Source organism: Phascolarctos cinereus, unplaced genomic scaffold (genome assembly GCF_003287225.1).
Source record: "Phascolarctos cinereus isolate Bilbo 61053 unplaced genomic scaffold, phaCin_HiC Scaffold_4;HRSCAF=312, whole genome shotgun sequence".
Lineage (NCBI taxonomy): Eukaryota > Metazoa > Chordata > Mammalia > Diprotodontia > Phascolarctidae > Phascolarctos > Phascolarctos cinereus.
The window spans coordinates 309,923,175-309,933,155 of NW_027555847.1; positions in this window are offsets into that span (position 1 = coordinate 309,923,175).

The following is a 9,981-nucleotide window of genomic DNA, read 5'->3' on the forward strand; positions in this document are numbered from 1 at the left end:
GAAAGAGCGAAAACTATTGGTATGGCAATCAAGAAGAAATACAATATATCTTACTGCAGCCCCTTCACCCCACTCAGGCTGCTGACACTTTAGCGTAGATCTTCATCACTTTTTCTTGCCTGGATTATTGCAATGGCTTCCTTATAAAACCTCTGACATTCACTCTCTTCAATCTATCCTCCATATAGCTGCCAAAACAATCTTTATACAGCATAAGTCTGACATAAAGCACAAGTCTGATCGCATCACTATCCTGCTCAAAAAGCTTCAGAGGATCCCTATTACCTCTAGAGTTAAATGCAAATCCTAAACTTCGCATTTAAAAGAGGCCTGAACAATCTTGAAGTCTTGCCAACCTTTACAAACTTAATGTATTTTGCTTCCCTTTAGACAATCAAATGAGATATATTTGCAAGGCATTTGGCATAGTGCCTGGTACATAGTAGGCACTATATATAAATGTTTATTCTCTCCTTCCCTTCCTCACCCCCACCCTCTACTTCATGTACTCTATGCTCTGGACAAATCATCCTCTCTGTGGCTTCCTGTTTTCACCCATCTTGTCCCTTTGCATAGGCTGGACTTGATGCCTGGAATGAAATCTCTCTTTAATTCTGCCTCTTAGAATCAATCCCTGACTTCTTGCCAGGTTCAGCCCATCTGCCACTTCCACCTCCTATGATAAAACTTACCTGACACTCCTGGTTGTTTGTGTTCTTTCCTCAAATCGACGTGTATATACTTATCAGTTCATGTGTATTCTTCCCACTCACCCAGGAGAATGAAAACTCTTTGTCAGCATGGGAATTGCTTTTGTCTAGTCTGAAAGAAGCACAGTCCTTTATACCTAATAGATGCTTAATACATTTCTTGTTGGGTTGGGTATTAATTAAAGACATAATATCCATTGTGATGTTTAAAAAGTTCAAAAGGCATAATTTCTGGGTAATTAATCATCTTATTAATAACACTAGCATTTAAGAGGTCAGTGGTACTCTTGAATGTCAAAGACAATCATGGTGGTGGGCTCATGGCTTATATGCCCTAAAAAGTGGGTGTTCCAGAGGGTGGCAATCAACTCTGACTGGTTAATAATTAAAGAGAGAGGGGCAGCTAGGTGGCACAGTGGATATAGCATGGAGTCAGGAGGACCTGAGTTCAAATCCGACCTCAGACACTTGATACTTACTAGTTGTGTGACCGTGGGCAAGTCACTTAACCCAATTGCCTCACCAAAGAGCAAAAAAACCAACTCACCAAAAAGCAAAAAAATAAAAAAAAAACAAAGAGAGAATTAATATTACAGTGAGGGGCTAGACCTATTCTAATGATTTTGATTATGTCATTTACTTCTAAATTGCCCAGCTTTGGGGAATCTAATCAAAAAATTTATCCCCACCCAAACTTAGCTAGTGCACAATGGGCTTCCCCACCTTAGAATAAAGTCCTTGTAAGGTTGGGTAGGGTCTGACCACAATAGAGGAGAAAGTTAATTCAACCTTCAGACACTGAGCTTTGAAATGAGGACTTTAGAAAAAGGTGGTAACTCTAGATCTCCCCAAATCATTGGTTATTAATAATCATTCCTCTCACCATGAATCATATGGAAGTTTAAATTCAAAGAGACTGCTAAAAAATGATAGCATATATACATATATATACCCATTTACATATACATACATACATACATACATACACATGCACATACACCCTTGAGGTTTGCAAAGCACTTTATGTTATTTCATTTGGTCCTCACAACAAGCATGTAAGCAGGGGCTCAATTATCCCTATTGTGGAAACTGAGACTGGCAGAATCCCATATGCCAGTAATATGCTCAGGATCATACTGCTGATAAGTATCTGAATCAGGATTCAAACTCATGTTTTCCTCACTCCAAGTCCAATACTCTATTTACTATGCCACCTACTCGTCACAAGATTTTCCTCAAACTTTTAGAAATGACATTATGGATAGATGTTTCCTCTCATATAGAATCTAGGGGGCACTCCCATGTTGTAGAGTGGCCCTCCCAGAGAACAGCTACCCAGGGTTCAAAATGCTGTATGGGTCCACAGCTCATGAGCCTCCATCAATGTGTTTATCTTTAGTGGTCAGCCAAGGCACACAATTAGTTAAAAAGCAAAGGAATTTAGTGGTAAGAAAAGTAGCAACAAAGCATTTCCCCTATAAATCTAGCACATACATTACTATAAATATACACAATATCCAGAGGAGGAATGGACAAATGGAAAGAACACACGTGGAGGAGCATATGTGGTCTGAGCACATACAGGGACCATGTATTCAAGCAACTCACAGGTTTACTGAAGGACTACTGTCTTCTAATGATGTCAGGCTCTACACTAGCTTATGGTAAACATTCCAAAACTCTTCACTGAGAAAAATTAATGTGCTGTATCATTTAATAACCAACATTACTCTAATCCATCCTATTCCCCATTTTGCCAAACCTCATTTCTCAGTCTAACTCAAAAAGACAGTCTCTCCCATTCTGAACTACAGCTATCTCTTCCACATCACCTACTTCCCTACCTCAGTTTCAATATATTGTGGGTCGGCATAAGAAATTAAAAGGACATTTTTTGGGAGTTTTGCCGAAGCCACAGGCTACAGTGGAAGTCCAGCAGACGACACACAGAGCCTATGACCAAATACTTAACCCAAATTTTACAATAAGGTACTGTAAACACCCCATAAAAAAAAGAAAGAAAGAAAGAAAAAAATTCAAACTTCTCTGGTACAAAGGGAAGGCCAAATATTTTTATGAGAATTTTCCAGATCGTGGGGGCACTGTGCCCCTAGCCCCCAAATGTGGAAGGAATGATTGTAAAGGTGTATTAGAATAACAAGATCCTAACCCCTAGGGCATTTGCTAGCTAACCATTTTAAAATGGGCACCTTGCTTTGTTTATAGGTAAACACAGAACCAGCTTGGGCTGGGGCCCCTCCTCAGAGGATGGCTCTTGGGTCCTTCCCTCTCCTTGTCAAAATTAGAGGTGATTTGGTCTTCAAGGGGAAGGCTAATATGGAGGGAATCTTGATTGGGGGTGTTTCTTATTTTCTGGCCAGGATTACTAGAAATAGCTGAGGCCCAAAAAAAGACTGCCAATCCCTAATTGTCAGAGAGGAAAGGGATAAACCCCACCGGAAGGCCAACCCACTTTCCCCAGCTGCAGACTAATCCTATCACCGAGAGATTACTCCCGGTCTCCCCACCTGGAAACAGCAGGGAGGAGCTGAGGTAAGGCTTAACCCACCTCCACATTAAAATGCCTAGTATTTGGGATTGTCTTATCTTTGCCAGGGGAGGTCCAAATGATGTACTGTCAGGCCAATCAGAAGAAGACACATCTACTAGCTTTAAAAGACCCTGTTGGCCCTCACTTAGGGTCTTCAGTCACTGAGAGAAGCCATTATCCCAATTTATTGGTTATGGCTAGCCTAACTAATGCCCAGGTCCCTGGCTTTGCCAAGGTGTTCAGTGACCAATTTTATTAACAGCTACATGTATGTGTAATCTCACTCTGGAGAAAACTGTACCTCAGTTTGCCTCAACGTCATTTTATTTGCCATACTGTTTTAATCTCTGAATCCTAGACAATAAACCAAGAAGTAGTTATTTGTCTATTACCTACATAACATCTCTAAAGTTTAGAGTTCTCCAGTTTTTTAATCCCAAATTTCTTCTGTTCTCCTGTATAGATAAATTCTTAAAGAAAAGGCAATGACAAGCCCCAGAAGGGAGGCCATTGTCTCCTCTGCCTGTTCAGTGGAATTCCTGGCTTTTTTACACGCAGATATAGCCAGAAAAGGCTTGAAGGGGATGCAATGGAACACTCAATAAAAATGTCACAGCTGATGTCTCTTTGTGGTTTGGAGGGGTCCCTGGGTTTTTAAAGACCATAGTTGCTAGTGGACTCCAACATCTGACAGGCTGGTTCTTCAAGAAGAATCTGGAAGGATCTAGACAATGACAAGCATTGAACAGCATCCCCCAAAATAGTGAAATTGACTGTGTCTTAGTGAGGGAATGACTAATTAACATTGTGAGACTCAATTCTGAATCAACCAGCTGTGTATACTGATTATTTACACATACATACATACATACATACACACACACACACACAAAACATGGCACCTTCCCCCAGGGACTCCATCATTACCCTCTCAACAATATGCTCTGGACTTTCCATACTTCAGCACCAGCACCTCACATAAGTACCCTCTCCTCTTCCTCACAGTCAGCTCCCTTTTGTACATTCTTTCTTGATAAGAATATAAGCTCCTTGAGGGCAAGGACTTTCTTTCTTTTTGTTTGTATTTGTATCCCAGCATTTAGTATAGTAATGGATGCTTAGTAGAGACCTAACCGCACCTTCTTTTTTTTTTTTTTTTGAGCTGGATCTCTCACCTCAACATGCATTCATACTGGCTACTCTGAAGTAAAGGTGAAGTGTTCCCAGAAATGGGGTGGGGGGAGGGAGATAGAACAGAAGGAGGAGAGGGATGCTGGCCACAGCTTCCACACTCCTGCTCCTGCTGCTGCCACTCATTCTCAGGGTCCTAGGGCTAACTCTGGTGTTAGGGGTAGATATACCTTTTTTTTTTTAATTTTCAATTCCAAATTCTCATTCTTCCTTCATCCTCTACCTCACCTATTGAGAAGGCAAAAATATAATAACCCACTATATATATGAAGTCATGTAAAACATTTCCATGTTAGCCATGTTGCAAAAAAAAAAGCAAGAAAAATAAAGAGAAAAAAATATGCTTCAGTCTGTACTCAGAATCCTTTGGTTCTATATCTAGAGGGGGACAGCATTTTTCATCACGAGTCCTTTGGAATTGTCACAGATCATTGCATTGATCAGTGTTACTAAATCTTCCACAGTTAATTATTATTATAATACTGCTGTTACTGGGTACATTGTTCTCCTGGTTCTGCTCACTTCACTTTCCATCAGTAACTATAAGTCTTCCCAGATTTTTCTGAAACTATCCCTCTCATCATTTCTTATAGCAAAATAGTGTTCCATCACAATCATATACCATAACTTGTTCAGCCATTCCCCAATTGACGGACATCTAGGGGTACATATTTCTACTACTCACCCCTGTAGCACTTGAGATCCCACTCATGTGCTTCCAATTGGTCATAATGATACCATTAACTTTTAAACATAGAGCATTTACTAAATGAGAAGGCAAAAGAACCATCATAATGTTTAATCTGTAGAAGGCAAAATCAGGAATAATCAAGGCATAACAATTAATACACAAACATGGATTGTATTCTTTCATTGATGCACAGTGTCCATGTGGGAGAGAAAAAACATAAACTTATTGCCTAACAATGAGGCACATGAGTAGGGAAACCAAGTACCCAGAAAAACTCCCAACTCTCAACTTCAGGTTTTGGTGTTCATGGTTTTTGGAGGGGAACAGTATGAACAATGTCTTTTGTGCCAGGTGGACTCTTCTTCTTCTGGGCTTTTCCACTTTCCAGTTAGATAAAGCCTCTTCTTTAATACTCTTAGACCTTGGAAACAGTGTTAAGCTCTTTTAGCTAAATAGCAGCATTATATCCTTTCATTGACAAGCAGCTACCTGGAACCTGCAGATCTGCTTTCTGGACCAGGAGGATTTTCTCTCTTTCCAATCAGATAAGCCAGTAGAGGGCAATCTAGTCAACCTTCTTAGGAGCTATAAATTAAGACTAAGGCAGACAAACCAGGCCAACTCTTCAGGTCAAAAAAAGGATTCTGCTTTCTTCCAATAGCTTCCAGCACCAGGAATCTTTTTATTCAGATAACTCCTAGATCAGATGTAGCACCTACCTTCAGTTAGCTTTCAAACAGTAGATAGCACTAAAGAGCAAGGCAAACAAGACTAGACAGCACTTCATCCACAGTAAAGGATTCTCTATTCCTCCAATCAGCTCCCAGCATCAGAGATGTTCATTAATCAGCTCCCAGCAACAAAGCCCATCTTCCCTCTGTCATCCCCAGTCAGCTCAGTCATGGGGGTGAAAGAAGGAGTATGCAATTTAAGCTCTACTTTCTCAGCTATCAGTTCAATTATTGTTTCCTTCCTCTCCCTTGGTCTCTGATCACCTTATTCTAGCTTCTGCGCTTTTTTCTTTGTTCCGTGACTTCTTTTATTTTCTCAGTAGGCTCCTATTTATCAGTTTGCTTACGTTCAGCCTCCACTTTCTCCTCCTTCAAAGTAGAGCCTCCTGGTCTGAAGTGACTCACTTCTGCTATATGATGGAGACAGCTAATGGCACAGTAGATACAGTGCTGGTCCTGAAGTCAGGAAGACTCACCTTCCTGAGTTCAAATATGGCCTCGGACACTTACTAGTTGTGTAACCCTGAGCAAGTCATTTAATCCTGTTTGCCTCAGTTCCTCATCTGTCAAATGAGCTGGAGAAGGAAATGGCCAACCATTCCAGTATCTTGCCAAGAAAACCCCAGATGGGATCATGAAGAGCTGGATATGATTGAACAATGACAACCACTTTATGATGAGAAACATCAAATCTACAATTTTATCAAGTGTAGCACAAATAGTTATTATACAATAGTCTCACAGTCTCTAAACCAGTTCTTTGATACAGAGTTTGCAAGCAATAAGTTCTAAAGTCCTGAAAAGTCATATTCAATTTAGCTGCTAGAAAACGATGCACTGCAATCATTTTTACTTCAGTCAAGGCTCTTACCTCTCAAATGCTCTCAAATTTAGCCTCTCAAAACATTTATTTGAAGGGTTGTTTACTCTCAGGTCCTCCAAACAGTCTCAAGCTTCCTTTCTTAAAGGAATGTCTTTTCTTCTATCTCTTTAAGTAAATAAAATGTCCACATAAGGAAGGGGCAGTACTTTATAGTAGTAAGACTATGGGCACATTAGAATAAAGGTCAAAATTAATACCAACGTGGAAGAAACCATAAAAATGAGAAGGTACTAAAGGTAATTATAATTTCTCCAACATGACCCATTTAATGAAAAATGGGAAATGGATGAAGTAAAGCCTTTGAAATGGAGCTATCATCATTCCATACATAAGCAATTACCAGTGTAACCCCTGTCCCTAGACACATTGGTATAGGACTCTGCTTAGTGGTAGAAATGAATGTCCTTCCCTGCATGAGAAGTGAGGAGGAGTTGGCTCAAGGTAAGAAATGAGAACTTCAGTTCTCAGCCAGTTCTCCTTTGGGACTCTTTAGGGCCAGTCTCTTTTGGAACTGAACCAGCTTCAAGTCTTCTTCCAGTGTTGAGTTGCTTTGGGTAGTCCAGTTTCAAAAGAGAAGTTGGAAGAGACCAACTCCTCTTCAGATTACTAAAGGAAAAGATTCTGAAAAGACTTGAGAGGAGCTAATAGTTTCTATCATGTCCCTATATCTAGCTTGCTACTCTAGAGATTTCAGGCAGTTTTCCCCTTGGGTGAGATCTAGGACTCTTTCTTGGTTGAGCTCTCCCACTGAGAGAACTCCTTCATTCAGTATTGTATGATATGTATTCTCCTATGTATACCTTCTCTTGTTTCTGTTTTGCTACAATTTGGATAAATGGGCTTTACTATTTGCAATGTGTCTTCATTTTAGAACTGGTATTAGGTAAGCAAGTGGTCAAGCCTTAGATACGGAGCTTGGGGTCCCTCTTCCACCCAAAATAACAGAGCAATCAGAAATTGGGTGGAACCTGATCATATGCCCTAGATGAACAATATTTAAGGTAGCAGATATAATTCTATTCTACTACCCTCTCTCCTTCTGAGGAGAGCAAAATGGTAGCCTACAGCCCCAATCTCTTGCTTCTACTCTTAGAAGAATGAAAGACTCCCTTGTCTTCTCAGATGAAAATGTTGTCTCATATTTCACTAAAAAATCTGAGGACATTTACTAAGACTCCCTCTTTTCTCCTTTTCTTCATCTTACATCGCTCTGATGCTTTTAGCCTGTATCTCCTCCTTCACTCCTATCTCATATGAAGAGATGGCCCTCTCCTTGACAAGGCAAACCCCTGTACATGCACAAGCAATCCCATTCCATCCAGTCTACTCCAGCAGATTGCCCCCTCCATCAAACACACTCTCTCATTCATCTTCAGTCTCTCCCTTTCTACAAGCTACTTCCCTACTGCCTACAGACATGCTCATGTCTCTCACATCCTCCAAAAAACCCTCCCTTATCCTCCCATCCCTACTAGCTATCATCCCCTATCTCTCCTCCCTTTTGTGGTTAAACAATTTGAGAAAGCTTTCTACAACAGGCACTTCTGCTTCCTTTTCTCTGTCTTCTTAACTCTCTACTGTCTAGCTTTCCACCTCGTTATTAACTGCAACTGCTCTCTCCAGAGTTACCAATGATCTCTTAGTTGCCAAATCCATTGGTCTTTTCTCAATCCCATCCTTCTAGACCTTGCTGCAGCCTTTGTCACTGCTGACATACTCTCTTCCTCTTTACATTGTTGTAACACTGCTCTCTGCAGGGTCTCCTCCTCTATGTCTGACCATTCCTCATAGACCATAAGGTCCTCCTTTTGTGAATGACATTGAATTGATTTTTCAAGCCAAAGAATACTGAGGCAGAGACTCCACAATGTCATCCACAACTATTCTAAAGAGATCAGCTAAACAATCAATTCAATTCAACAAGCATTTATTGGGTACCTATTGTGGCCCAGGTACTGTATTAAGTATTGGAGATATTAAAAAAAAAAAAAAAGGAAAGCACTCTCTGGTCTCAAGGAACTCACATTCTAATGGGAATGTACACAAGAAAAAGAAAATTGATGAAGAATATTCATTACCCTATCTGGGATATATACTTGGTGAGCTGTTCGTTAAGTTATTCTATCATTATATACATATATACCAACTCTGTAACTAAATAATGACCTTGGCACAGTGCTGAGGAGGAGGAAGAAAGCAGATTGGACTACATTTGAGAAACAACCCATCATATTTAAAGATCCCAAACTCTCCCTGACGTAAAAATCCCATCTTTAACACCAATATACTTCTAGTAATGCTATACTGGTTGCAAATTAGCGAAACCTAGTTTCTAAGGAATCAAAATTATGGGTGACTAAATGGGCAATGGCAAGAAATGAGGTGGGTATATTATCAATGATGATGAGCTCAAGAAGAAGAAAGTTTTTGTTGTTGTTACTCTTTTCGTTTTCAAAGAGGACCAATGACATCATGGGCAATGTCTTGACTTGCACATGAATTGGATTTAAGTGAGGCAGAGTTGCACAAAATCTTCAGTCTTGCTCTCTCTTCCAGAGTCATCAAAGCCCAATGGCAAGACAAAAGTCAAGATAACCAGCAGTGGCCCAAGATGCAGTAGATGACCTTGACATCTTTGATGTCTGACCAGGTTGTATGCACTCCCCAGTGCCTGTTTCAGCTGCCTTCATGGCTGTTGGAACAAATTGTTCTTACATGCCCATTCTGCAGAGAGTAGTCTTCACATGTTTGGGATACACATCCCCCTAACTCATTAATTGTTTGAAGTTTGACAGGGTTTGAGGCCTGTCAGTTACTGTCAACCTGGTTTAGCCTATCTGCTGAGATTGTTTTATTGGGGTATGGCCACTGCATATGCTGCAGCTTCTTGGAGCCACATGGGTTGGCTCTCATACCAGAGATGCTAGTCCTCCATGAGCACCCCATACAGAAGAATACTTGTATGTTGTTGGTGGAGCTGAGAATTGTACCAGTCATTCTGGAAAGCAATTTGGAACTATGCTCAGAAAGTTATTAAACTGCGTATACCCTTTCAGCCAACTATTCCATTACTAGTCTTATATCCCAAAGAGAAACTTAGTATAGTAAACTCATATTTTGAGCTGAAAGGGAGCTTAGAGACCATAGAGTTCAATCCATCATCTTATACCTTGCCCATAGATATAGGGATCAGAACTGTGGCATCATTAGAATAGAAAAGTCCT